The 27,170-nt window shown below is 40.5% G+C and overlaps 3 non-coding genes across 3 annotated transcripts; all 3 read left to right on the plus strand.

The window, feature by feature from the left end:
* Nucleotides 1-9,376: 9,376 nt before the first annotated feature.
* On the plus strand, nt 9,377-9,450 carry trnan-guu (transfer RNA asparagine (anticodon GUU)). Its single transcript has one exon. It is a non-coding gene; the product is annotated as a tRNA-Asn (tRNA).
* A 1,423-nt stretch (nt 9,451-10,873) lies between these two features.
* trnaw-cca (transfer RNA tryptophan (anticodon CCA)) lies at nt 10,874-10,945 on the plus strand. Its single transcript has one exon. It is a non-coding gene; the product is annotated as a tRNA-Trp (tRNA).
* Nucleotides 10,946-20,196: 9,251 nt separating this feature from the next.
* Nucleotides 20,197-20,279, plus strand: trnal-uaa (transfer RNA leucine (anticodon UAA)). Its single transcript has one exon. It is a non-coding gene; the product is annotated as a tRNA-Leu (tRNA).
* The last annotated feature ends 6,891 nt before the right edge of the window (nt 20,280-27,170 follow it).

The following is a 27,170-nucleotide window of genomic DNA, read 5'->3' on the forward strand; positions in this document are numbered from 1 at the left end:
AGAATTTGATTAAAAGGGAATATAATATGGAATCGCGTATCTCAAGAAATTAATAACGATATAATTATATTCATGTTGCAAAAGAACTGCAACAGACATAAAAACTCCCTTGCTTTTAACAGAGCGTTCCATAATTTCTAACTACGAAAATGCCAGGTGAAAGGATTTGTAAACATATTTTGTTAAAGCGAGTCAGATTTTTCCGCAACACATAAAAGACATTTTTCCAAGAAAGTTTAGCCTTTGTCACTAATGAAACCACTAAATAAAGACATAAATATAGAAATCTTAAGATTTGTTTTATTTAATGTTGGTAGCAGGATGAACTGTCAGAGTGTATATTTTGTCACAGAGTTGCTGCAAGATGTTAACAGTGAAAAAGGTATTTAGAAATGAATTATTTCAAGATGAAAATTTTCAGAATAATTGCAAATCTAGCAGGATAGAGAAAGCACAGAAAACTGGCAGTTAGATTGATCAGATTAGTATGAAAAGTCATTTAGCAAAGGGAATGAGAAGAGTGACAAACTAGTATACTTTAGATCTTTTTAAATCTGATCATGTTTCCCTATAACAGTAATAAAAAACTTTATTTGATTTATCACCATTAAAGGTGGCATCTCAAAGCAATACAGTAGATGTAAAAACAGATAAAAGGACCACAGATTACAAAGTAAATGCATATAAGAAAGACAAGCAGTTAGAGGTGCTACCAAAATTAGAAAATGAAGCAGATACAGACACTAAGTCTTCTGAAAAGAAAGGTTCTGAGGTTAGATTTAAACTGGCCCTGGTGTGTGTGTGTTTGTGTCTGTCTGTCCTGTGATGGACTGGCGCTATGTCCAGGGTGTATTCTGCCTTGTGTCCGTCGCTTACTGGGATAGGCTCCAAATCCTCTGTACTGGATAAAGAGATTAGAAATGGATGGAAGTAAAGGCACTGTGTGGATGGAACTATACACAGTGTTAGAAACCCACTATGAAATGGCAGCATCTCACTGAGAATAAAACATTTTATAGTGCTGGCTTAAGGAAACAGCCTTTCCACCCCTCTTGCACATCAGTATCCATACCTAGTTATTTAAACAAATTGCCTCTAATTATAAACATCTTAATATGCTGGCTCTGTGGATCCGCATCAGCTATGTTTGCTAATTCCTTCAATTCATGTGCATCCAACACACAGTTCAACGCTAGCAACTACACAAAATCTAAAATATGAGCTCTACTTGCCACTTACAATACCAACAGTACCAGCTAACTTTAGTAGTGACATTTTCATGGATCTTTTTAACAATAAAATTTACAACATCAGACTTCAGACACAATTAAACAGGCCTCAAAAAAGTCTGGTACAAACATATTCAGCATGGAATAAACCGTTACTTTAATGGTATAAACCTTAAATGGATTCATATTCTCAATAAGATTTGGTGCTCAGTAACATGACTTAGAAAATGACAGAAGACATACGTATCATGCTTATCCTTCTATTTTTCATAATCGTAAACTCCTTAAGGCAGTTACATTTTCTCTGTTCTGACCTGGAGTTACAGAGAAATTTAAATTCTAATAAGAGATTTGTAATGAGGAAAGTCATACCAATCACTCATACAGTACCAGGATTTGCAATTACAATACAAATACTTTCTTTCTGTATGTTTATTTTGCAGTTTGAGTCTATGGCATTCCTTTGGGGGTCTATACTCCAAGGCATGACTTTTTTATGTATAAACATCAGTATTTACTGCTATTAATTACTGTACGATTTATAGTTGAAATCTGAGCCTAGATATAAAGTTAAAATCTCGACAAAGCAATGTAGGAAATACAGAGAGAATAAATCCTTTCTGACATCTAAAATCAGTTTCGATCAAGGTCTCTAAAACGAACAAGAAAAAGAGGATTTTCGGAGGGCAATTACGCTGTGTTTATATAGAATAAGTGATTTATGAGCAATCTAATTTCTTGTTCGTTTAAAACAGTGAAATGTCAGCTGCAAAAGATCGCACCAGAAACAGCACTCTCTCTGCCTGTCATAGACGTTCAGGAAAGGCTGAATGAAGTCATGTCAAGTACAATAATTCTGAGATCAATAATAACAGTTGTAGGACAGTATATAAGGAGGATAAGGATTTTGAAGTTGACTCGAAATCTGATAGGTAACCAGTGCAAGGACTTGAAAACAGGTGTAATGCATCCCTGATAGGATTCTTGCTGTCATATTCTGAACATATTGAAGATTGCTCAGTGTGGATTTAATTTCCCCAGTGAACAGGATGTGCATTTATTAATTCTAGAAAAAAAGCCTTTCTTGATTTCTCTAGTTCTTAGTTTCTCTAGTTCCCTTTAAAATAAACTATTATTCCACAATGCAGAGTATTACATGGCCAGTATTTACACATGATATTTGTGATTTAAAGAAATTAACACAAGCAGCTTTTGGAGATTTAAGTGTTGGCTGAGTTATTGCAGGATAAAAGACTAGAGATGTTGGCAAGAAGAAGATAATTTGGGGAAAGCTGAGGAATACACTTATAACAAGAACACTTCCTAATGGGGTTAGGCATAATTTTGATGAAGATGATGAAGTTAACAGACTATATGTTTACATAGATACTGAAATAAGGATTGTATTTTAGATTATGTGTAGTTGCTGGCATTGAACTGTGTGTTGGATGCACATGAATTGAAGGAATGGGCAAACATAGCTGATGCGGATCCACAGAGCCAGCATATTAAGATGTTTATAATTAGAGGCAATTTGTTTAAATAACTAGGTATGGATACTGATGTGCAAGAGAGGTGGAAAGGCTGTTTCCTTAAGCCAGCACTATAAAATGTTTTATTCTCAGTGAGATGCTGCCATTTCATAGTGGGTTTCTAACACTGTGTATAGTTCCATCCACACAGTGCCTTTACTTCCATCCATTTCTAATCTCTTTATCCAGTACAGAGGATTTGGAGCCTATCCCAGTAAGCGACGGACACAAGGCAGAATACACCCTGGACATAGCGCCAGTCCATCACAGGACAGACAGACACAAACACACACACACCAGGGCCAGTTTTCCCATAAACCAATTAACTTACCAGTATGTTTTGGAGTGCGAGAGGGAGTCATATCACACATATGGAGAAAAAACATGTAACCCAGAGAGAACATGTAAACCCCCCCACACACGATGGCAGGAATTGAACCTAGGACCCCAGTGCTGCAAAATAGCAATGCTAACCACTTTGCCACCATTATAAATGGATGGATATCTTAGTTATCTTTCTAGTTCACAGGTTTGCATGCATAACTTAATTTTGAAAGCCACTGAGACATCAGGTACTACTGTTGTATTTATGAAAAAGAAACAAAACAAAAAACATACTAACAACTGTGCCATCCTACTCCTTAGTTAATACATTTTATTATTCATAAACAGTTAACATTGTTAGCAAAATATTTTGAATTATATTTAACCCTATTTTTTCTTTAGTTTTGTATTTAACTTATTATATGATAGTCAGACTTAATGTATATTTGAACAATGAAAATATATTTTTACAAGATTTTACATTAAGCACTTAAAATTAATATGGTTAATAATAGTAAACTGTAACATGCTGTAACAAGATCGGTTAAACTGCGAAGAAAATGCTTTCAGAGAAAATGTTTCAGGTGTGAAGAACATAGATCTCCAATGCAATTTCAACCAAACCTGTTCCCACACACCCTGCCCCCACTACCATTAGAATATACACAAAGCACTCAAATCTTTCGAGCTAATGATCAGGTGACCCGAGAGAGAGCGAGAGAAACACCAAGGGGTGCGGAACCAGGGAACTATTTACATGGAAAACGGGCGATCTCCCCAAACTGTCCGCCCGTTTCACTGTTACCTGGATACCTCTTTATTTAGAACTCACTAACACTGATTTTTAGTTTAGAAGGATTCAAGTAGGGTTTTAGATAAAAGGCAGTGACCTTAATCAAGCCCAAATCATAATTGAACCCATTCAGAGCCTACATTACATTTTAGCGTTTCATTCTGAGCAGAAGACCCTCACACCTGAAGAAGGGGGAGGTGTTTTTCGCTAGAAATCTCGCCTGCTTCTACTTTACAACCGGAGTGCTGGCTGTGACGAATTAAACCGGTTTTACAAGTTTCAATCACAGACCATGTGACATGGGAGTTGGGAAACTAACACACAGCGCCACCGGATTTGATAACTCTATAAAAACGCTATAAAATAATGTGACTTGGCACAGAACAAGTTTACAGCACAGTACAATAATAAATGCTGACCATGACTTTAGAAGCATAAATTGCCTTACACTCAATTTAAACACAAGCTGTCTTTAGCCCTCTAAGCTGGTTCATACAGAAATGTAGAGATCCAGGCTCAGAACACACAGCTTCATTAGCGAATACATATGCAGGACAACTAGAGAAGACGTTTTACAGAGGATGGATTTTTAGAAACATCCCATCAGTGACATCACTGAAGTCAACTCCTAGGTACTGTAACTGTCGTGTGGATAGTTTCACAAGAATCAGACAAAGGTTTAAGCATCGCTTGTTCTAGATAAAACTGCAAAAAAAAAACAACAACCCATAATGTACTTCTTTGCGGCTCTGTTTGCCCAAATCATATATTCACAACGTGAAATCTAGAAAATAATATTACGTAACCAAAATCCGCAATATGGAAACAGAACCTGTGTAATTGTTGATAGATGATGTACTCGTAACATTTTTTCAAGATGAACTACAACATTTAAAAAATGACTTGTATGTACTTGATATCTCTAATCAATCCACGGGTCCCAGCACAAAACGAAACTAAAATGCATACCGTTTCGCGCTTCTTATTAGTTGCTCAAAAGTAATTTGACCGTATGAAATGCATAATATAAACCTAGAAACATATACGTGAGCAGTACTTAAGCACTGTAGTATCGGTGTTAAGACATACCTCTCAAATACTGTAAATCAAGTTAAAAATATCTCAAGACCGATTCTGGTCATAATGAAACCATGTTTCGTGTATGTTTTCTTTAAAGTACCGAGACCAGCCATATACTGTATGTTTATGTTCCAAAATTAATATATTTTATGGCCTTCACACGCGTTGCAGTATACTCCTATTCTTTTTATGCTCAGCTACTAAGATTTCCCTTCAGTGGTAAAATTAGATATGAATATTCAATACTTAAACGGGCACAGTTAAGACATTAAATATACATATACATACTGTATACAGTACAGTTTGCATACGGTAATATGTTTATGTTCCTAAATCAATCTCTTTTATGAGCATGTGAAAGGCATGGTGAATCACTGTACTTTGCATGATTGGAAACAAACGCGTGATTGCGAAATGCTGTGGTGTTACTTTTACAAAGACGGTCAATGAAAAAAAGAATGTTGACCAGGGCAATACTTTGAGTTTACACTTACAGCTTGTCCAAGGTCATTCATTATTAATACTATTAGTAATATCTTCGTTAAAGACTTTGATGGCCACAGCTCAAACATGAGAGGTTGAGCTTTATTAGCTCCACCTTGCGGAAATTCCGGATACTATTATTTTGCTTGTCGTATTATAGGAGAATTTACGGTAACTTGCGGTATTTACCGGTAGCTTGCGGTAGACTGCGTACAGCATACCGCAAAATAATGCGGTATCGCCCGCCCATTTTGAATGGCTGCATCTGTAACCTTTGTACATTATCTAAAATGTGACTGGTTAAATTTCAGCATAGTTGCAACCCCCTTTATAAAGGGTGTGCACACGTAAACAACCAAGGCATTAAAAGTTTTTTTTTATTTATTGTTCCAAAAAACAATATTAAAATTGATTAAAAGATCTTATTAAATGTGAAAAAATCTGATTGTGAAAAGGTCAAATTCTTAGTGAAAAACTGAGTAATGTGAGGAAAGATGAAATGTGGGAGCCCCTTGACTCCTCATGTTGTTCTGTATTTCTCTCTCATTCTACTGGGAGTGGTGCCGTCGCTTCTGGATAAAGTCTGTCAGTGGTCATTCCAGACGGGTCAGGTATGACTGTGCTTCAGCACAAGAAGAAACATGTGACTTGCGAGGATCCCAACAGTGTCTGCTTTTTTTCCAGAGCCTGGATAGCGCAGTGGGTAGAGCATCAGACGTTTAGTCTGAGGGTCCAGGGTTCAAGTCCCTGTTCAGGCGGTTGTGCTTTTCTTAAATCTATTGTGAATGTCATTCTAAATCGTCTTTTATCTTTCACTCTTCTAGCTGTACTGTGGTTATTTTAAATGTTCATCACTTGTATTTTCTTTAGTTTTTCCTTTCACAAACCGAAAATGTTCAAGGTGATCTTGTCACCTGACTCCATGTAGATAAATTAAAAGAAATCACAGTAGAGTAAACGACACGCAGTGAGGAGCTCACGCAGTGAATACTTTTGAATACGACAAAAGGAAAGGCACACTACACATCTGCGGAACATCACAAAGTAATTTTTTTAATTAAAGGTTCAAAGAAACCTAAATATATTTGCTAGAAGTATTTCAGAATAACAGTCAAATCGAGCACGATTGCTGCATAGATCTGCCGTGTGAAATTAGAATACTGTTTGTGCATAGTATAAAATACGCTGTTCAAAGCTTTTCTAAAACTACAGAGAAACGTTTCAGAATGAGTCTTCCTGTAAAAATAAAATCTCTGCATGGGCGCTATAAGCAGAGTCTGAAGCCTGCTTAACAGAAGAACTATATTCAGAAGGCCAAAGAAGTTAATATTTCACCAAGTGAGAGAAAGCATCTCAGAAAAAGGAGGTGCAGTCTCTTCCATGCAGCTCAACACCACAAAGTCAGACTACAAGTGCTGAAAAGCCACTATCAAGGGTAACCCGGCCGAGCGCTCTAAGGAGCTGGATTAAAGCTTCATCTCTTCGGGGGCTTGAGTTGGAATCCCACTGCTCCCCAGTATCTCCTTGTTAAGAATCATGGTTTTGTTGTTGTAGATTCTGCGTGATTAAATCAGTTTCAGTAGAATTAATTTGAACAGTCATATTTGCTTTATTCCTTCTACCATGGCAATTTGTGCTCAAAGATTTAACTTTTTTGTATTTTAAAAAACGTGCTAGCCTTGATGGGAAAGTAAGCAGAACCGCAAGCGTGGTGGACAAGTGGTAAGACGTCAGTATCAATTAGGTCAATAATCTGTTAAACATTTTATGCCATTTTTTCCATAGATGTTCACGTTAGAACAATGAGAAAGGTGTGCCTGGATGCACTTGAACCATCACCTTACTATCATTTTAGTCCCAACCTGGCCGCACTAAGCAATTGTACCACAGAGACTCCAACGAGTTGGTTTTCTCCATTTGCAGTTTTGGGTAAAAAATAATCTGCACTTTTAAGCAAGTATTGTATTTCAAATTTTGCAAATTTCTTGAAAAACGTTGTTTCAGAGAAGTAGACAGGAATAGCCCAGCCAGTAGAATATCGAACTTTTTATCTCTAGGTCCCTAGTCAGGCGACTGATTTTCTTGCAACTACTGTGAACCTGCGAAATAGATGGTCTTTTGTCCCTCAGTTTTTCAAGTTGTTCTATGAATGTTTAAAATGTTCAATATTTTTCATGCTCTTCAGCACTTTACGTCACAAAGTTTATGGTGTTCTTGGTGCTGTTCTGCATGTAGATAATGTAGACGAGAGCACAGGTAACAATACAGGACAAGCAGTGAGGAGCTCCCGTAGCTTTTAATTCAGTGCAGAGTCCAGAGGGAGGCCTAGGTCGCTAAACGATCAACAGGTATCTAATAATGACGTTCACAAAGGTGACAATATGTTTTTTTCTACATATCCTTACATTTACCCGTACAGCACAACGCATTTTCTATACCCTCAAATCCCCAATGTAACTACTTTCTCCTGAGAAACACAAGTATAGAGTGAAATCACAATAACTTATACAACAAATCTATTCAAACGCCCAGATATGACAGAACACACCCCTTTAAATATGTATTTCCTTCATTTCAGTTTTCTTCCCTCCCCAGGATACCTGAAAATTCACTATCGCATATTAAAGGCTGTACATGTAATACATCTACTAATAAAGATGGACATTAAAGTTAATTATTAAAAAATTACACTTTTCATTAAGACATGTATTGATAAAATTATTGTGAATAGTTGTGGTGTCTGGAAAGCAATTTTTGTTAAATATAACAATTTTCAGGCAAGTGGTGCATAACCTTGTTATTTAGTGACTAAATTATTTCCACTGCATTCACAACAGTTCTAATGTGTTTGCTTGTTCCACATGGCCTGCTACTGAGTTGTTTTCGGAACTGAAACCTATAAGAACATTAAGATGCACCATGGCCCAGAATCGTTCATTGGAACTAGGATTAATATCAATTGAAAGTACTCCAAAATAAAAGATTTAACCTGAATATTAAAAGGGTAGGAAAGTATTAAAACGACACCATAACGTCTTAACTTCCAATCTTCTTCCTGGTTCAGGTCATGTACAGTAAAATGACATAATCAGTGGAGTCATGCCGAGGTTGAAAGTTTAAGCCTCACCTGGAGCCTGGTTTTCTGTCTTGAAAAAAAAAAATTTTGTTCCACAACGGCATGAAATGATCACGTCTTTCACTCTACTTCTCTCTTGTAGTAAAGCAGATCTTGCTAGGCGAGCATTTGCTCCGGTAAATTAGGTCACTTTTCATGTTAACTTACGTCTTCTAAACACAACATTTCCTGGTGCATGTTTTCTCCATGAAAAAAAAGTCATTTTCCCTTACATGATTTCTCGCTTTGTTTCATCAAAGAGTGCAGAAAGAAGAAAGAAAGGAAAAGCGTCGTAAATGAACTCTGCAGCCCTTGGGAGATGTCAAGCGCATTGGACATGAAAAGTGCCCAATAAAGCCATTTCTCTTCGTTTCTCTTACAGTCGGGGCTCCTGTTGCGTGTAAAGGAGGCAACTTGCTCAGCCAGCAGACTCAGTGCTTACTAAACGCAGATGGCTCAGAGCGCTGTGTCCAAGCGGCTGTAAAAGAGGAGAATTCTGCTGGCGCCGTAGCTTAGTTGCTTTAAGTATGTCTCGTTAACTGGAGATCCTGGCTCCACATCCCAGCTGTGCCTTTCTTCCTGTCTTTTCGTGCAGAACGTACCATTTTGGACAACCGCATAGGGCTTGATTTAGTTTAATGCATGAATGCATTTCCTTTCTGCAACAACTTGTTTTTCAAGAAATTCATACAGCTTGTGAAAAATGAAATTTAATTCTTGGCTATCAGAGCAGAAGGAATATTGCCGACTGGCAAGAAAATGCAAGCAATGTTTATTTTTTGACCGGAAAGGTGCGAATGGAGAAAACCCTCTCTCGTCAGTCTCTGTGGCGCAATCGGCGAGCGCGTTCGGCTGTTAACTGAAAGGTTGGTGGTTCGAGCCCACCCAGGGACGATCTTCTTATTATTGTCAATGTGAACACTGGCTCCGCTAAAGCCGAAACCTTAACCCTCTTTATATTTGCCGAAAATGCGAGTCTTTTGCCCGTGTCCAACAACAACACTTGAGACCGGGGAAGTCCAATAGTGACCAACACCGCAACTCCCCAGACAACCATATTCACCCATGGAAAAGTATCTTTGAAGGGCTGGCGGGAGATATCATTTATGCTCCTGTTGCGTCCTCTGCTAAAATAGTTTAGAAATACATGCGGATTTGTTTGAGAATTTGACAAGCATTGTTACGTTAGCACTGTGAAGTTGGATGTTGATATTTTGATATATTTACCTTCATTTTAACATAAATGCTGTACAATCTATGCTGTACAATCAAACACAGGCATATTTTGAGTCTCGTGCTGATCGTCCTGTGGATCCAAAAGAAAATTTTAAAGCTGATACATTTTCGATTGTAATTTGCATCTAGCTACAACGTCCCTGGAAAAGAGATTTTATTAGTTGCGTGCAATCGGTATCTTTTACTTTACGTATGGTCGTGGAAATAGTTTTAAAAATGTTTTCTAAAGAAGATTGTATTGCCAGGACCTGCCTTTAGCGCTCAGTAGCGATTACGCTGTTGATATAGATGGAGAAGAAATGTCAGATGAATTGATGATCTAAGCTAAAATAGCCCTAACACGCCTCCTGTAACAGTGTTTGTATTCATAGCAAGAAATATTAGTTTTCAAACCCGAACGTTGCTTTTGCTTAAGTGTTATGTAACCATTAGCGGTTTCGGTAGCTTCTGAAGAGCGCACTTTTCCAAACTGAAGCCTATAAGAACATTATTCAAGATGCACCATGGCCCAGAATCGTGCATCGGGACAAGGATTAACATCAACTGAAAGTACTCCCAGATAAAAGATTTGATCGAAAAAAATTGAAAGAGTAGGCAAGTTTTAAAACAACGCCATGACATCTCGATTTCCAATCTCTTTCCTGGTTCAGGCCATGTCCAATGACATGAACAGTGGAATCATACCGAGGTTGTGAGTTCAAGCCTCACCTGGAGCAGCCTGGTTTTCTGTCTTGACAGGTAAACAGTGTTTTGTGTTATTTGCTAAATGGAGAGAGGATTCTGTGTTAATTGTGCTCCTCCTGGGAGAGGTCAAGATGAGAAGTTCACGAGGCTGGTGGTAAATATCCTGTCCAGGAATATCGTGGCTGTAGGGGGTCAGATCTATAGATGTAGTAAACACATCAGTGGAGACGGTGTGTCTGCTCTCTGTGAGAGAGCCGGGCGGAAAGAATAATCTGTGGTCTGGGAAGAAGAGACCCTCGTTGGAAGAGCGGTGCTCCTCACAGGAGAGAATGAAAAAAAACTTTTCCAGGGACGCTGATTGTTCTCTTTGGGGGAATTAAAAGCACTTGAAGCGAGTGACCTCGTGGCGCAACGGTAGTGCGTCTGACTCCAGATCAGAAGGTTGCGTGTTCAAATCACGTCGAGGTCAGTTGGTGATTTTGCAGGTGCTGCTGGTGCCGAACCCGGAACTTACACCACGCAGTCGGGTTTTATCTGTACACCGCATGGGTAATCTGAACGAAGTAACAGCGCAGTACGGAACACCCAGTCAGGAGCTTATGCAGCGAAGCATCTTGAACACGGCAAGAGAAAAAGCACAATGCACTTCCGCGAAACATCACGTCCGGCTTTAGAGACAGTAACATCAGAGAATGGAAGTTAACGACCTCCTTTTTGTTACAGGTTCCAGCAAACCTGAAAGTTAGGGAGTGTTTGGTCACTTTTGTATGAAAAAGTGTCTGAAGCCTGTAATAATAATTTGCTCTTTTTTAATTGTGGTTGAAATCCACTCCCATGTACCAAGACCTTACAGTATATTCATGTTTACTTAAATGACTAACGCTATTGGACATTAGTTGGTGTTTTTTTTGTAACGATTTGCTATTTCATGCAGGAAAGAAAGGAACCCAGACCCAACGTTTGCTTTCAGGTGCGGTTCATTTACATAACGGACATCTATTTCTGTGGAGCCTGATTTAAATCACACAACCCCGGTAGAAGTCGAATCGACAATCTAATAAACCGAAATCAGACGCCTTATCCATTAAACCACTAGCCTGTCACGTAAATGAATTGCACCATGGTGAGTTCAGCGCCGCTACTAGTAATACCCCACCCCCATCTTAAATATCTACGTGAGAAACGTGTTTTCTACATTTTTATCAGTTTTTAAAAATCATCACTTTCAAGCAGACAAAGCCTTTATGTGTCGCTCTGAATTTCTAATTGATTTAGAATTCCAAGAAAAAAGCGTTTTGTTCCACAACGGCGTGAAATGATCACGTCTTTCACTCTACTTCTCTCTTGTAGTAAAGCAGATCTTGCTAGGCGAGCATTTGCTCCGGTAAATTAGGTCACTTTTCATGTTAACTCACTTCTTCTAAACACAACATTTCCTGGTGCATGTTTTCTCCATGAAAAAAAGTCATTTTCCCTTACATGATTTCTCGCTTTGTTTCATCAAAGAGTGCAGAAAGAAGAAAGAAAGGAAAAGCGTCGTAAATGAACTCTGCAGCCCTTGGGAGATGTCAAGCGCATTGGACATGAAAAGTGCCCAATAAAGCCATTTCTCTTCGTTTCTCTTACAGTCGGGGCTCCTGTTGCGTGTAAAGGAGGCAGCTTGCTCAGCCAGCAGACTCAGTGCTTACTGAACGCAGATGGCTCAGAGCGGTGTGTCCAAGCGGCTGTAAAAGAGGAGAATTCTGCTGGCGCCGTAGCTTAGTTGCTTTAAGTACCTGTCTCGTTAACTGGAGAGCCTGGCTCCACATCCCAGCTGTGCCTTTCTTCCTGTCTTTTTGTGCAGAAAGTACCATTTTGGACAACCGCATAGGGCTTGATTTAGTTTAATGCATGAATGCATTTCCTTTCTGCAACAACTTGTTTTTCAAGAAATTCATACAGCTTGTGAAAAATGAAATTTAATTCTTGGCTATCAGAGCAGAAGGAATATTGCCGACTGGCAAGAAAATGCAAGCAATGTTTATTTTTTGACCGGAAAGGTGCGAATGGAGAAAACCCTCTCTCGTCAGTCTCTGTGGCGCAATCAGCAAGCACTTTCGGCTGTTAACTGAAAGGTTGGTGGTTCAAGTCCACCCAGGAACGATCTTCTTAATATTGTCAATGTTAACACTGTCTCTGCTAAAGCCGAAACCTTAACCCTCTTTATAAAGACCCGAACGTTGCTTTTGCATTAAGTGTAATGTAACCATTAGCGGTTTCGGTAGCTTCTGAAGAGCGCACTTTTCCAAACTGAAGCCCATAAGAACATTATTCAAGATGCACCATGGCCCAGAATCGTGCATCGGGACAAGGATTAACATCAATTGAAAGTACTCCAAAATAAAAGATTTGACCTAAAAATTAAAAGAGTAGGCAAGTTTTAAAACAACGAGATAACTTCTCGTTTTCCAATCTTTTTCCTGGTTCAGGCCATGTCAAATGACATGAGTAGTGGAGTCATACCGAGGTTGTGAGTTCAAGCCTCACCTGGAGCAGCCCGGTTTTTCTGTCTTGACAGGTAAACAGTGTTTTGTGTTATTTGCTAAATGGAGAGAGGACTCTGTGTTAATTGTGCTCCTCCTGGGAGAGGTCAAGATGAGAAGTTCACCAGGCTGGTGGTAAATATCCTGTCCAGGAATATCGTGGCTGTAGGGGGTCAGATCTATAGATGTAGTAAACACATCAGTGGAGACGGTGTGTCTGCTCTCTGTGAGAGAGCCGGGCGGAAAGAATAATCTGTGGTCTGGGAAGAAAAGACCCTCGTTGGAAGAGCGGCGCTCCTCACAGGAGAGAATGGAAAAATATCTTTTTCAGGGACGCTGATTTTTCTCTTTGGGGGAATTAAAAGCACATCTTGCGGGTGATTTCGTGGCGCAGCGGTAGTTCGTTTGACTCCAGATTAGAACCTTGGGTGTTCAAATCACGTTGAAATCAGCTGATGTGTTTGCAGGTTCTGCTGGTACCAAACCTGGAAATTACACCATGCAGTTCAGTTTTATCTGAACGAAATAACAGTAGTACACAACACCCAGTCAGGAGCTTATGCAGCGAATCATCTTGAACACGACAAGAGAAAAGCCACACTGCACATCCGCGAAACATCACATCCGACTTTAGAGACAGTAACATCTGAGAACTGAAGCTTCAGACCTCGTTTTTATTACAGGTTCAAGCATACCTGAAAGTTAGGGAGTGTTTGGTCACTTTTGCATAAAAAAGTGTCTGAAGCCTGTAATTATAATTTGTCCTTTTTTAATTGTGGTTGAAATCCACTCCCATGTACCAAGACCTACAGTATATTCATGTTTGACTAACGATATTGGACATTAGCTGGTGTTTTTTGTAACGATTTGCTATTTCATGCAGGAAAGAAAGGAACCCAGACCCAACGTTTTCTTTCAGGTGCGGTCTATTTAAATACTGAACATTTATTTCTGAGGAGCCTGATTTAAATCACACAACCCCGGTAGAAGTCGAATCGACAATCTTATAAACCGAAATCAGACGCGTTATCCATTAAACCACTAGCCCCTCACGTAACTGAATTGCGCTTTGGTGAGTTCAGCGCCGCTACTAGTACACCACCACATCTACAATTTGTGAGAAACGTGTTTTCTACATTTTTATCAGTTTTAAAAAAATCATCACTTTTAAACAGACAACGCGTTTATGTGTCGCTCTGAATTTCTAATTGATTTAGAATTCAAAGAAAATAGCGTTTTGTTCCACAACGGCGTGAAATTATCACGCCTTTCACTCTGTCTCTCTTGTAGTAAAGCAGATCTTGCTAGGTGAGCATTTCTTCCGGTAAATTAGGTCACTTTTCATGTTAACTCACTTCTTCTAAACACAACATTTCCTGGTGCACGTTTTCTCCATGAAAAAACACATTGTCCCTTACATGATTTCTCGTTTTTTTTTCATCAAATAGTACAGAAAGAAGAAAGAAAGAAAGGAAAAGTGTCGTAAATGAACTCTGTCGCCCTTGGGAGATGTCAAGCGCATTGGACATGAAAAGTGCCCGATAAAAGCCATTTCTGTACGTTTCTCTTAGTGTCGGGGCTCCAATTGAATGTAAAGGAGGCAACATGCTCAGCCAGCCGACTCAGCGCTTACTGAACGCAGGTGTCTCAGAGCGGTGTGTCCAAGCGGCAGTAAAAGAGGAGAATTCTGCCGGCGCCGTGGCTTAGTTGGTTAAAGCACCTGTCTAGTTAACGGGAAATCTTGGCTCCAAATCCCAGCAGTCCATCGCCTGTGTTGCACTGGACACCCTGTAGATCATCAAAAGCATATTGAGCTAAATGGGTAAAAGCCATTTCACATCCTTTCTTAACTTGCTCAGCGAGCAGGCTCACCGCACACCGAACAAAGATGTGACAGAGCGGTGTATCCAACTGGCTGTAAAAGAGCAGTGCTTTGCCAGCGTTCTGGCTTAGTTGGTTAAAACGCCTGTTTAGTAAACCGGTGATCTTGCGTTCAAATCCCCGCGCTGCTTTTCTTCCTGTCTTCTCGCACCGTTTATTGTTATAGACAACATGCTTCTGCATTATGTTTAAAAGAAGTGTTCATTTCGTTTTTGGCACAACTTATTTTTCAAGAAATCCACAAATTGCGAAAAATAAAGGGCTCATCTTTCTTATCAATGCAAAATAATTACTGCCAGCTGGAAAGAAAATGACAACGATTCGTTTTTACTTTAGCCAAAAATCTGTGAATGTAGAAAAAATACGACACGTGTCAGTTTCTATGCCACACTTAGTCAGGGTGTTCTTCAGTTAAACACAACGTTGGTAGATCAAACGCACCCAGAGACACACTTCGAATTAATCCGATCTAAACATTACCTTCTCTAAATGTGACTGAGTTTCTTTCCACGTCCTTAGCCATCTTGATGTTTGGAGAGATTTTCAACTTTGGACACAAGTCAAACTACAAGTAAATAGTTGAGTACCTAAGTCAATATCACCGGGAATGTGAATATAAATGTAAACATCAATATTTCTGCTGTCTCCTGAGAAACACAAGTATAGAGTCAAAACACAATAAATAATGCTAAAAAAATATTCAGTTAACACCCAGATGTGACAAAACACATTTAAGACTTACATCCCCTTTAAATATGTATTTCCTTAATATCAGTTCTCTTCCCTCCCCAGGATACCTGCAAATTCACTATCGCATATTAAAAGCTGTGTGTAAGTCTTACATGTGTTCTGTCACATCTGGGTGTTAAATAAATAGATGTGTTGTGTTATTTAATATGATTTGACTCCAAGATTGTGTTTCTCGGGAGACAGCAGAAATATTGGGGATTTGCGGCTACAGAAAATAATGTGAACTTTACAGGCAAAAGTAAGGTTACATTAAAGAAACAAAAACGTATCGTCACCCTTTTAAACGTGATTTTTTAAGACATTTGTTCGGAATAGTATATCTTCTCGTGTCTGTGGCTGTTATCCTACAATAACGGTGGTGAAATAGCAGGAATGGGCGGAAAGAATCGGAGATTGAACAGAAGACTCATCCAGTCGATAGTAAGGTTGTGTAGGACCGCATACACTACGATGTCAGTGTTGAGTAGTGTGGTTTAAAAGCTTTTTCACTAACCAGTAAGGAGTCGAAACCTACAGTCTTCTGATCCGTAATCAGACACGTTATCCATTGTGCCACTGGCGTTTGCATCGCATTCCCATACAGCACCACATTGAGTTCAGAGCAGCTAGTAATACTGTACATCGCCACGGTCAACATTTTCTCAATTAGATTCATGTGTTTTGTACGTGTGTCTAATTACTCCGTCTTTCATTATGTCTGGTTTAAAATAATGTATCTTTAAAACAGACAAAGGGTTTATGTGTCTCCCTGAAATTCACACACGAAGAATAAAAGATATCGCGTTTAAAAAGAATACAAAGATGCCGGCGATAGAAAACGGAGAGTCTTAAGTGCGCGCTATCACTGAACTAAACTCCCGATCGGTAACTTGTCGGCGGGTTTTTAATTGTGTTAGGAAGCGCAAACAGTCAACAGTGTACATTTTAAAGGTCTAAGCAAAACAATCAGACTTGAGGATTATTCAGAACAGGAGCCTCTACTTCTTTGTATACTGAGGTTTCGGGTGAACATCAAAGTGAAAGACAAATTCGCAATTTTCACTTTTTGATTAAGGAACAAGAAAACACCATCATTTGAAATGGATTCAAACTAGGGACATAAGAAATGCCTGCTGTTTTTGTCTACAGTCTTAAGAGCTAGCAACTGAGCTATCGAGAGGTCGGAAAGTAAATGTTTTGTCACACGCGTAGCCCAATGCAGTGTAGTGTTCCTCTTTATTTAAATCCCAGTTCGATATCAAAATACTCACTCCCATAGTCTCGTTTAGTAGAAGAAATGGACCAGGCTTCTACTCTATAAACGTCCAGAGTTCTTATAAAACATTTGAAGGGACATCAGTGCAGGCAGAAATTGACTCTTTTTCTAGTGGGATCAGGATCACATAAAACCTTTCTTTTGAATTGAGAAGAGGATCATGGTGACACTCAAAACATACTTGCCTTTGCTTCTTTCGAGGACGAATGGATTATTGAACTGCAAACATTGGAACATCGGATCAAATCTCTCCACTACTGCAGTTGCTTCTTTGAGAGTTTCTATAAATATTTCAACTGAACGTCAATTTCAATCTTACGGATTTTGGTTTTCTTTTGATCGAAATTGTATTAAAATCCGAGCCTCTTTCACAGTTGTATAATACTTTCCCCTGCATCCTCAGATAAAAATTCTAAATACCACAAAGTTACAATATATGTAATAGCATTTATTTTTAAATGTATTTTAAAATTTGCATTTATTTAGAGCTACATTTAGTGCTAGGTAAAGATAACATTGCTAATATTGATGGAGTACAAATGGAAGATGGATTTATGAGCTAAAAGTCCTAAAATGCCTCTTGTAACAACTAAGGACTCGTAGCAAGATTTTTTTTCAAATCCAAACTTTGCTATTGCATTGCGTATTATGTAAACACGACCAGTTCCGGTTTCTGGTGCATGCATTTTTTTCAAACTGAAATTCACAAGAATATTTTTCAAGATGCGCCATGTCCCAAAACCGTTTATCAGGACTACTATTAATATCAGGTGAAAGCAGTACAAAACATAAATTTAGCCGAAATATTAAGAGACTATTGTCTGTCAGCTACTAAGCCATGTTCTCCAACGCTAGAAATATTGCTGCTCTCCTAAAGTAGCAAAAGACCGCCAACCCAACTTAGAAACAGAACACAAAGGCTCAAACCGACGGGAGTTGGATTCGAGCCCACGCGTGCAGAGCCCAATAGATTAGCATTGCAAATTCGTGCCAAAACTATTGAAATACATCAGAATCGTACCTGTACGTGGCTGGACTTCTTTGGATTTTAGGAAATTTATTTCAGCGTGTTTATTTTTTCTGCCTGTGATCTCGGAAAGAAAGACCCACTACCTGTTCACCGAAATATTCCGGGAGTTTGCTGTGGTTTAAGAGGAGTGTATGAAGGTAATAAAGGAGGGAGGACACGTGAATTGTATAGCTGCTGAACCCGGACACACACCGTCTCGAGCTACTGTTGGAGATTTACAGTTCAGAAAACTGCTGTCTCGAGCAGAAACTGATCTTCCTGCTTTAGTCAAGGTTATTGGAATCGGAGGTTACCGTGGGGTATAGCGCTTATATCTCTCTTCTCTGGCTAAACGGACAAGTTTAAGTTTACAACTGTAAAGTATAGAAATAGACAAAAAAAAGCTAAAATACTTCAGTAAGGCCGAGTAGATAGGAAAGTTTAATAAAATGTTCTGTAAAATCAATTTCCCTCGATTTCCGAACTCTCTGTTCGAGCTCTGATATAATCTCTCTGCTCCTGCCGCTGTCACTGGGAGAGTGACTGCATTCCGTAGGGCTACAGGTTGATTTCACAATGCCACATTTAAAGGATAAACCGCAAGGAAAACAGATATGTTTTAATAAATCTTCTTCTGGCTTTATATTTCGGTCTTTCACATTTGAATACATACTTTGCAGTAAATCTTTACTCGATTACAGGCAGCCCGAACGTAAGGGAGAATCGAAGCCTATTTGACTTTCTGCTAATCACATTGAAGTGTTCACGAAGCATTTCCCTGCCCATTATGTGCCCGCAAACCGGTTTATCTGTTTTCCTCTTCCTGTCATTGTCAGCGAGAGCAACAAGACGGGAAAATGCAGGACAGAGAGAAGGTATTATTTGTCAGGAGTGGGATTTGAACCGACACCTCTATTCAGAGACCAGAACACCCAAGCAATGGAAAGAAAGGAGCCAGTGAGTCTGGCGCCTTAGACCGCTCGGCCATCCTGACGAACTACAATTAGACATCTTAAAAGCACCAGTAGTTCACTAAACTGAGAAATGCTTTGCTGGATAAACGTAAAATTGCCTGTTGTAGCCTAAACGGACCGGGAAATTAAATATTCGGATCGATTCAGAGTGTGCTTTACAGCCTTCTTGTAATATTTTGATCTGCTAGGGCGCAGTCGTTTTTACAATCTGGATTATTTCAAAAAGACCGACATCAGAGTAATACAGCTTTCACGTTTGGGAACAGACCTTGTATTGTACATTTCTTATAGGTTTATTTTCCTGATTGCAACATACTGTAACATACAGCTGCATAAATCTCTATTACACGTCATTTATGAAGGCGTTTCAAATGGCAGCCACTGCAGGATTAACGCTTTTGGAGCATGTATTATATTGTAAATAATCTTATTTAAATAAGTTTAAATTCGCATACTGTTTTTCAGACAGCGCAAACTGTCTGAACTGTCTGAACTGTCTGACCTCCTACAACTTTCTGTGCCGCTGTCTAGATCTTAAAACAGCTGCAGCCAGAGTAGCCGTAATGGCAACACAGTGCTTTGAGTTCGGCTTTTCTTATTTCTTCTGCAGAACCACCGGCATCGGAATATACTGATCCGCATAAGAAGCGCTTTCGGTTTCTGATCGTTTTTATTGAGCGCTGCTCTAACTTTACATTTGCTCGTAAAAGTTTTTCCCATGAAAAAAGTCATTTCCCTCATTACATGATTTCACTTTTTTTCTTTTCAACCAGTAGAAAGAAATAAAATATAATTCCATATAAGAGACACAGGTTGGATGGTTGGTGGTCTAAGGCATTGCGTTTAGGTTGCAGCTTTTCCTGGAGACCTTTGTTTAAATCCCACTTCTGACAAAGTAGAAACGATAAAATCCCTAAGTAGAAAGCATCTCGCATTTCACGTGTTTAATGTTAATTGTCTCAGCGGTTGCCTCGGTTAATGATGGATCTTCTCTCTTGCAGGGTGACGGCAAACTTCTTCAGAGAGGGGATCTCCCACGCACGGCTTTTCTTCATCAAAAGCGGAGACAAAAGAAACAGACTTCAAACTGAAATTAATTACTTCTTGATCGTTTATGACCGTCTTTAAAAAGCTGAGAGAAGGCGAAAACGTCTTTCGAAATGAGGAAATGTCTGCTGACAGTAAACACAGCTCCTCTTTAGTACAGTGCTAAGTACCCGTTTGTTGCGCGGCAGAACGGGGTACGTTTCTGTGACAGGGCCCTGGTTTATTTTTTTAAATAGTTGAATCATATTGAAATGTTAAACAACGGAGAAAAAGTCGCTGTTGATCAGGATGGCCGAATGGTTAAGGCGTTGGGTTTAAAATCCAATGGACAAATGTCCACGTGGGTTCAAACCCCACTTCTGGTAGAGTCTTGTAAATATTTTGAAGTGAGAGATAACTTTTGAGACTTACACTCTATTTAAATGTCATTTTACTTAATTTCAGTTCTCTTCACTCCCTGGGATAACTGAACTCACAATCGCATACTGAAGGCTTTACATGCATTACCTGTGATACAGCTTCTAATAAAGACGGAATGAAACTGTATTAATAATAATTCAGGTGGGTAGCTGCGTCAGCATGCGTAGGCTGCAAAGGAACAAGTAAGAGGTTTATTCCATGCTGAAAAAAAGAAGAAAGAGAACACAACGTTTCGGCCGTGGAGCCTTCTTCAGGTGTCACCTGAAGAAGGCTCCACGGCCGAAACGTTGTGTTCTCTTTCTTCTTTTTTTCAGCATGGAATAAACCTCTTACTTGTATTAATAATAAATGACATTGTTTTAAATAAACGTGTATCGATAAACTTCATAATTAATAAAAGTGGTGTGACAGGAAAGCAAATTAAATATTACAATGATATTCCAAGCAACTGATGCGTAAATTCATTATGTCGTGACAGTTTTATTCCCACTATAAAGGGTAATATTCTAATGTGATCCAGTGTTCCGCTTAGTCTGCTTCTGAATTTCTTCATTTCAGTCAGTCCTCTATTTCAGTAACCTCTGGAGGGCTCAGGATTGGGCTCCTTGAAGTTAAGAACAGGTTAATTAAGGAGCTGCGGGCTGAGTTCGTTGTAGTCTTAAATTCAAGAATTCTTCGATTTTAAGAAAAAAGACAGGTATGTTTTGTGTCTCATGGGGATCCTCTTCTCGATCCAAATGAAAGGTTTAATATGATCCCTCTAGAAAAAAATAAGTCAATTTCCGCCTGGAGTGATCGATGCCCCATCAAACATTTCGTAATAGTCCTGGACGTTTATACAGTAGAATCCTGGTTCGTGTCTTAAATTCAAGGTAAACAAGACTAAGGAAACGAGTTGGAAACTTGATGTTAAACTGGGATTTAAATCACCCGGAACATGACACTACATTGGGCAGTATGCGTGAAGAAACGACTTCTCTCATTCATTCGATAGCTCAGTTAATAGAGCGGAGGACTGTTGTGAAAACAGCGTTGAATCCTTAGGTTACTGGTTTGACTCCGGCTTGTAGGAAGGTGTCTTTTGTGTACTTTAATCAAAGACAATAAATAATTTTCACTCAGACGTTGATCAGAAGCTCAATAAACGACGAAGCAGAGGCTCCTGTTCTGAATTCCCCTCACGTCTGATGGTCTTGTTCTGACCGAGATCAATCTAAAGTGGTACAAGGGATTTTAACAAATCTGTTCTTTGAATTCAGGGCCTGCTCTGTCTGCTTTGTAATTCAAAAATAGATGCAAATGTCAAGTTTTTTGTAGATAAAAAGTATTTTCAAAAGTTAGGTACTTAATTGACTTTATGATTTGGTTTTGATTTTGAATCGTTATATTATTAAGTTTGTGCTTTCTCTGTTTTTATCGTATTGTGAACTTATTTTTTAAACAAATGCTTGCAAAGGCAAACAGGACACACAGTACAAGCTACTGTGCACTTTTGGGAGTATAACAGGTTCGATATAAAATCGCAAAAATGTAAAAGGGGAAAATACCCCAGACTGCGTGTGAAGCCCTCCTTGAGGTAGGCTGTTGTTCTTTTGTTAGATAAATACGACGTACTGCGCACAAAATGCTGCATAAAACAACCTGATATTTTAATAATTATTATTTTATAATTTGATAAGCGTGAAGCCCCGGATTCAGTTCCCGTTATCTTCAGTCCTGATTTTTTTTAAACATGAGATCTTCCCTTCCTCTAGTTGAAGTCACACGATGAGAGCGAGTGTTTTTTCACGTTGCGATCCAAACAGTCCGACAGTGACCAAACCAGAACGGATTCTGCTGGGAGCCGAACTGAGCTCATTCTCACTCCCTGTGCTGAAAATGGAATTAGTTCTTCCACGAGCACCGTCTACAGCTGCTGGACAGTGCTCTGCGTTCTACTGCTCCGGCAATGCTTTTGACGAAAGACAGCTCACATGTGCGCTTTTAACCTTCTCGCAGCTACAGGCGAGACTGAAGCTGGCGATATGAAGACCCGCTGGTACACCTTATCTAATTTTCACAATCGCGATAGACTTCTTAAAAAAAGTAGCTATAGCCCTGAAAAAAAGCATTACCTTTATCAGTTTTTACATGAATCGATTTTGACTCAAAATCGATTTTTTGATAGGTTCAATGTATATTTAAATTGAAATATAGCGTGCATACCTCATCAACCAACGGGCAGAGCAATATTTTACGTTGCCTTCCAGAGCTTCCAACATGTGGTGGATTTGTATGGTACCACTACAGCACTGGCGCAGGTGCAAAATCTACTTTCACACGACTATTTCAGTGTCTCTCACACATGATCCGGAGCGCAGGAGCCTATATCGCAGAGTTCAAATGTTATTGATTGGTGATCGTTCAGCGGGGGTCCGGACGTGTATAAGCGTATAGATGAAAACTTTAATGTATTGTTCGGTTTCAATCAAAATGCTTTACTACTACAAGAGAGAAGTATAGTAAGAAGGATGGAACAAAATGTATGATTTATTGGAAGAAAATTGTTTTTATTTGCATTCAAAATGAAGCAGAATTTTAGCGCAAACCCTTTGTCTTCATATTTTTAAACAGACATAAGTGTAGAAAACGTGTTTTTTTTTACTTAGAAATTTTGGACTGGGGGCAATGTATTAGTAATAGTAATTAGTAATAGTGTCGCTGAGCTTACTATGGTGCAATGGAGTAATAAGACCAGGGCCAGTGATGTAATACCTTTTCACCAAGAGATCGTAGGTTCAACTCCTGCCTGGTTCGGATTGCGTTATAACGGTTTACCTTCCTTTATATTGTAACGCCCTCGCCTGGTGGTGAGGAGGAAGCGCCCCTAGGCGCTCGTAGTACCGCGGGGCATGCTGGGAGTGGTAGCCGGGGAGAGTCTGAGGGTCAGCACGATGACCAGCGGCTGACCCTACCTGTGTAAATAATGTCCTAGTAATTCTAGTGCCCTGTGTAGTCCTGTAAAAGTGTAGTGTGTTGTTAGGTAATTACCACCCTAAAAATGTGTACGTGTTCCGTCAGTCTCCTCCTGTGTGTGTAGATCCTGTGTTTGGTTTCGTGTGGTTTCAAACAAATAAAGCTAATGCTTGTTTGCTGATACCTTAATCAGCCTGTAGGTGGAGTTGTTGGATTGTTTTCTTGTTTTGTGGAAGCAGTGTTTGTTTTGCAGTTTACGAAATGGCAACTTTTGGATCCCGCAAGAATGCTGTGCGTTTTGAGCTTTTGGATGACTTCTTCATGGATCGTATGCAGTTCAGCAGAAAAGTGTTGCAGAAGGAACTTGGCTTTGAACCTCGGCACTTGGATTTCATCTTTGCTCTCCCAGGTCAGAAAGCATTTGAGGTTGTATTTGCTACCTATCCTCTGTTTGAACAATGTGTGGATGTGTTTGAGGCAAAAAGAGGGAAAGTTCCTTATCTTGAGAAGATCAACTTGCAGCCTTTGACACAGAGAGAGAGGAAAACCGTGCATGTTGTTATGTTCTCGGAACTGGCAAAGACGGAGGACATTCACACCTGGCTTAACCAGTATTGCACCGTCCACCATGGAACTGAGGTTAGAGATGTTGACGGTATAAAAACAGGAGCAAGGAAATTCGAGGTTCGCTTGCTACCGGACAATGTAAATGGAGGCTTAAGGCACCTGCCCTCTACAATCCGGCTGGGCGCCTGCAATGGCTATGTTTTTTATGTGGGACAACCAAAGGTGTGTCGGCGCTGTGGTGCAGTGGGACACCTGGCATCGTCCTGCACTGTGAAATTCTGCAAGACCTGTGGCAAACAGGGACATTTAGCCTCTGACTGTTCAATGCTGCCAAAGTGCAATTTATGTGGCTCGGAAGGACACGTTTTTAAGAACTGCCCTCACGCCTACGCCAATAAACTCAAAATGAGAAAGGATGAGGCAGTGCTTGTTTCAGCCAAACCGGCCCGAAAAGCCAAAGCAAACAACAAGTCAAACAAAGAACCCTTGTTGGACAAAGACTCTCAGCCTCCAGCCAGGATCAGTCCTGCTGTGGCTCCGGGGCCAGTGGAAGAGAGATCCACTACGCCCCCACAACCGCAGACTGCACCAGACAAGCACGAGGGTTTGAAAACCCCCGAGAACAGCGAGGACCCCTCCCCCACTCCTGCTCCTCAGAAAGAGGGCCAGTGTGGGGCCCCCTGGTGGAGCGGGTCCAGCGAGGATACCCAGGATTCAGCGGAGCTGCTTTTCTCAGACTCTGCAAGTGCTACAGATGCCCTCCTCTCCTCCATCCAGTCCATCACGGAGGATCTGCAGCAGCTGGTGGGTGAGGGGGAAGAGGAGACTGGTGCATCGGCTGCACCCCTTTCCCCTCAGTGCTCCCAGGAGCTGGACGTGAGGAAAAGGAAAAATGACTCTGTTTTCTCCCCGAGCGAGGAGGAAGGAGAGCATGGTGATGGGAACAGCTGGAACCCCTCCACCCCTCCCTCTACCCCCTTCCATGAAATGGACTCCGTGAACGCTTTTACTGCTGCCACCCTGATGAAGGCTCATTCAGAGGATGGCTGGCAGGAAATTGGTAAGAAGAAAAAGAAAAAGAAGAAGGTAACAGGTGAGACAGAAGAGAAATGTGTTTTGTAAAGACTGGTTCCACTTTCTTACGTAATACGGCTCTAAACATAATTTCTCTTAACACCAGAGGTATCAATGACAGAGTTAAATGCCAGTCTGTCTTTGATTACCTCCAGCAGAGAGAGGGAGATGTGTTGATGTTGCAGGTGTGTCCTTTAGCCTATCAAGAGAGGTATAAAAGCTTTGAAGATAGGTGGGATAAAGGGCCTTCTGTTTGGTCAGGGGACAATAACAACAGAGCCTCTGGCGTGGCCATTCTTTTCAAAGGATGGGCATTCATATTGAAAAGTATTCAGAGGGTCATAGATGGCAGGTTGCTTTGTGTGGCTGTCGAATGGGGGACCGTTAACCTGCGTCTAATCAATGTGTATTGTCCTACTGACGTGGGAGGAAGGGTGGAGCTACTCAAGGCACTCTTTCCCCTATTGTTATGTAGCACAGATGTGATAGTGGGAGGGGATTTTAATTGTATCTTAGAGCACACAGACAGGCAGTCTAGCTCTCCGATAAAATTGGATTCCAGCTCACTGGCCCTGCAAAACTTAGTTCAAGACTTTAAACTCTCAGACACATATAGATGTATATATCCCACAACAGCAGGATATACATGGTCAGGGAGGAATAGCAGCCCTAGAATTGACTATTGCTTTGTCTCAGAGAGAGTGAAAGTTGTTGGGGTCACTCTTCAGCCTGTCTTCTTCTCAGATCATCAGGCTTTAGGGTGTAGAGTGGAACTCCAGGGTGGGACTGTCTTTGGCCCAGGCCTCTGGAAACTCAACACAAAGCTGCTAGAGAACGAGGGGGTAGTATCCCACTACAAGGAGAAACTATCACAGTGGCTGTCCTTGCAGTGTCTGTACGGGTCAGTAGGAAAGTGGTGGGAGGAGGTGAAGGTGAGGACGAGGGCCTTTTTTATGGTGAGGGAAGGAAGGCTGCTGCCAGATGGAGAGGAGTGCTAGCCAGGAAAATAGCCAGCTACAGGTTGGCTATTTATCAGTCTTATTGCCTGGAGGTAGAAGCTGTTCTGTAGTCTGTTGGACTTGGACCGAATGCTTTGGTACACTTTACCGGACGGTAGGAGGGAAAATAGTTTGTGAGTTGGATGACTGGAGTCCTTGATAATGGACCTGGCCTTCTTCAGACATCTAGCTGAGTAGATCTCCGGGATGCTTGGTAGCTCAGAGCTGGTGATAAGCTGCGCTGACTTCACCACCCACTGCAATACTTTGCGATCCTGGGCGGAACAGTTCCCATACCAGGCACTGATGCAACCAGTCAGGATGCTCTCAATAGTGCACCTGTAGAAGTTGGCCTGGATATGTGATGGCATGCCGAACTTCTTTAGCCTGCGGAGAAAGAACAGGCGCTGCCGTGCTGTCTTGACCACAGTGTTGGTGTGGTGGGTCCAGGTTAAATCCTCTGAGATGTTAACTCCCAGGAACTTAAAGGTGCTGACCCTCTCCACTGCAGTCCCATTGATGTAAATAGGTGTGTGGGCTCCTCCCTGATGTTTCCTATAGTCCACAATCATCTCCTTAGTCTTACTGATGTTCACAGAGAGGTTATTCTCCTGGCAACATACTGCCAGGGTTTCAACCTCCTCCCTGTATGCAGACTCCTCACCATCTGAGATCAGGCCAATGACTGTTGTATCGTCCGCAAACTTGATGATGGAGTTTGAGTTATGCCTGGCGACACAATCATGGGTAAATAAGGAGTACCTTCACCACCTGCGGACGTTCCGTCAAGAAGTCCAGGATCCAATTACAGAGGGAGGTGTTCAGTCCCAGGTCCTGGAGCTTGATGACGAGCTTTGAGGGCACTATGGTATTGAATGCTGAGCTGAAATCAACAAACAGCATTCTCACATATGTTCCTTTCTTATCCAGGTGTGAGAGGGCAGTATGGAGGGCAGTGGCAATAGCATTTTCTGTTGACCTGTTCTGGCAGTATGCAAATTGCAGTGAGTCTAGGGTGTCAGGCAGTGAGGAGGTGATGTATGCTTTGACCAACCGCTCGAAGCACTTCATGATAACTGATGTGAGTGCAACAGGGCGGTAGTCATTTAGGCAGCTGACTCTGGATTTTTTAGGAACAGGGACAATGGTGGTTTTCTTAAAGCAGGAAAGAACTATAGACTGAGCTAGAGAGAGATTAAAAATGTCTGAGAAGACATCTGCCAGCTGATCTGCACATGCCTT

The sequence above is a fragment of the Atractosteus spatula genome, assembly GCF_055471065.1.
Source record: "Atractosteus spatula isolate fAtrSpa1 chromosome 10 unlocalized genomic scaffold, fAtrSpa1.hap1 SUPER_10_unloc_18, whole genome shotgun sequence".
Taxonomy (NCBI): Eukaryota; Metazoa; Chordata; class Actinopteri; order Semionotiformes; family Lepisosteidae; genus Atractosteus; species Atractosteus spatula.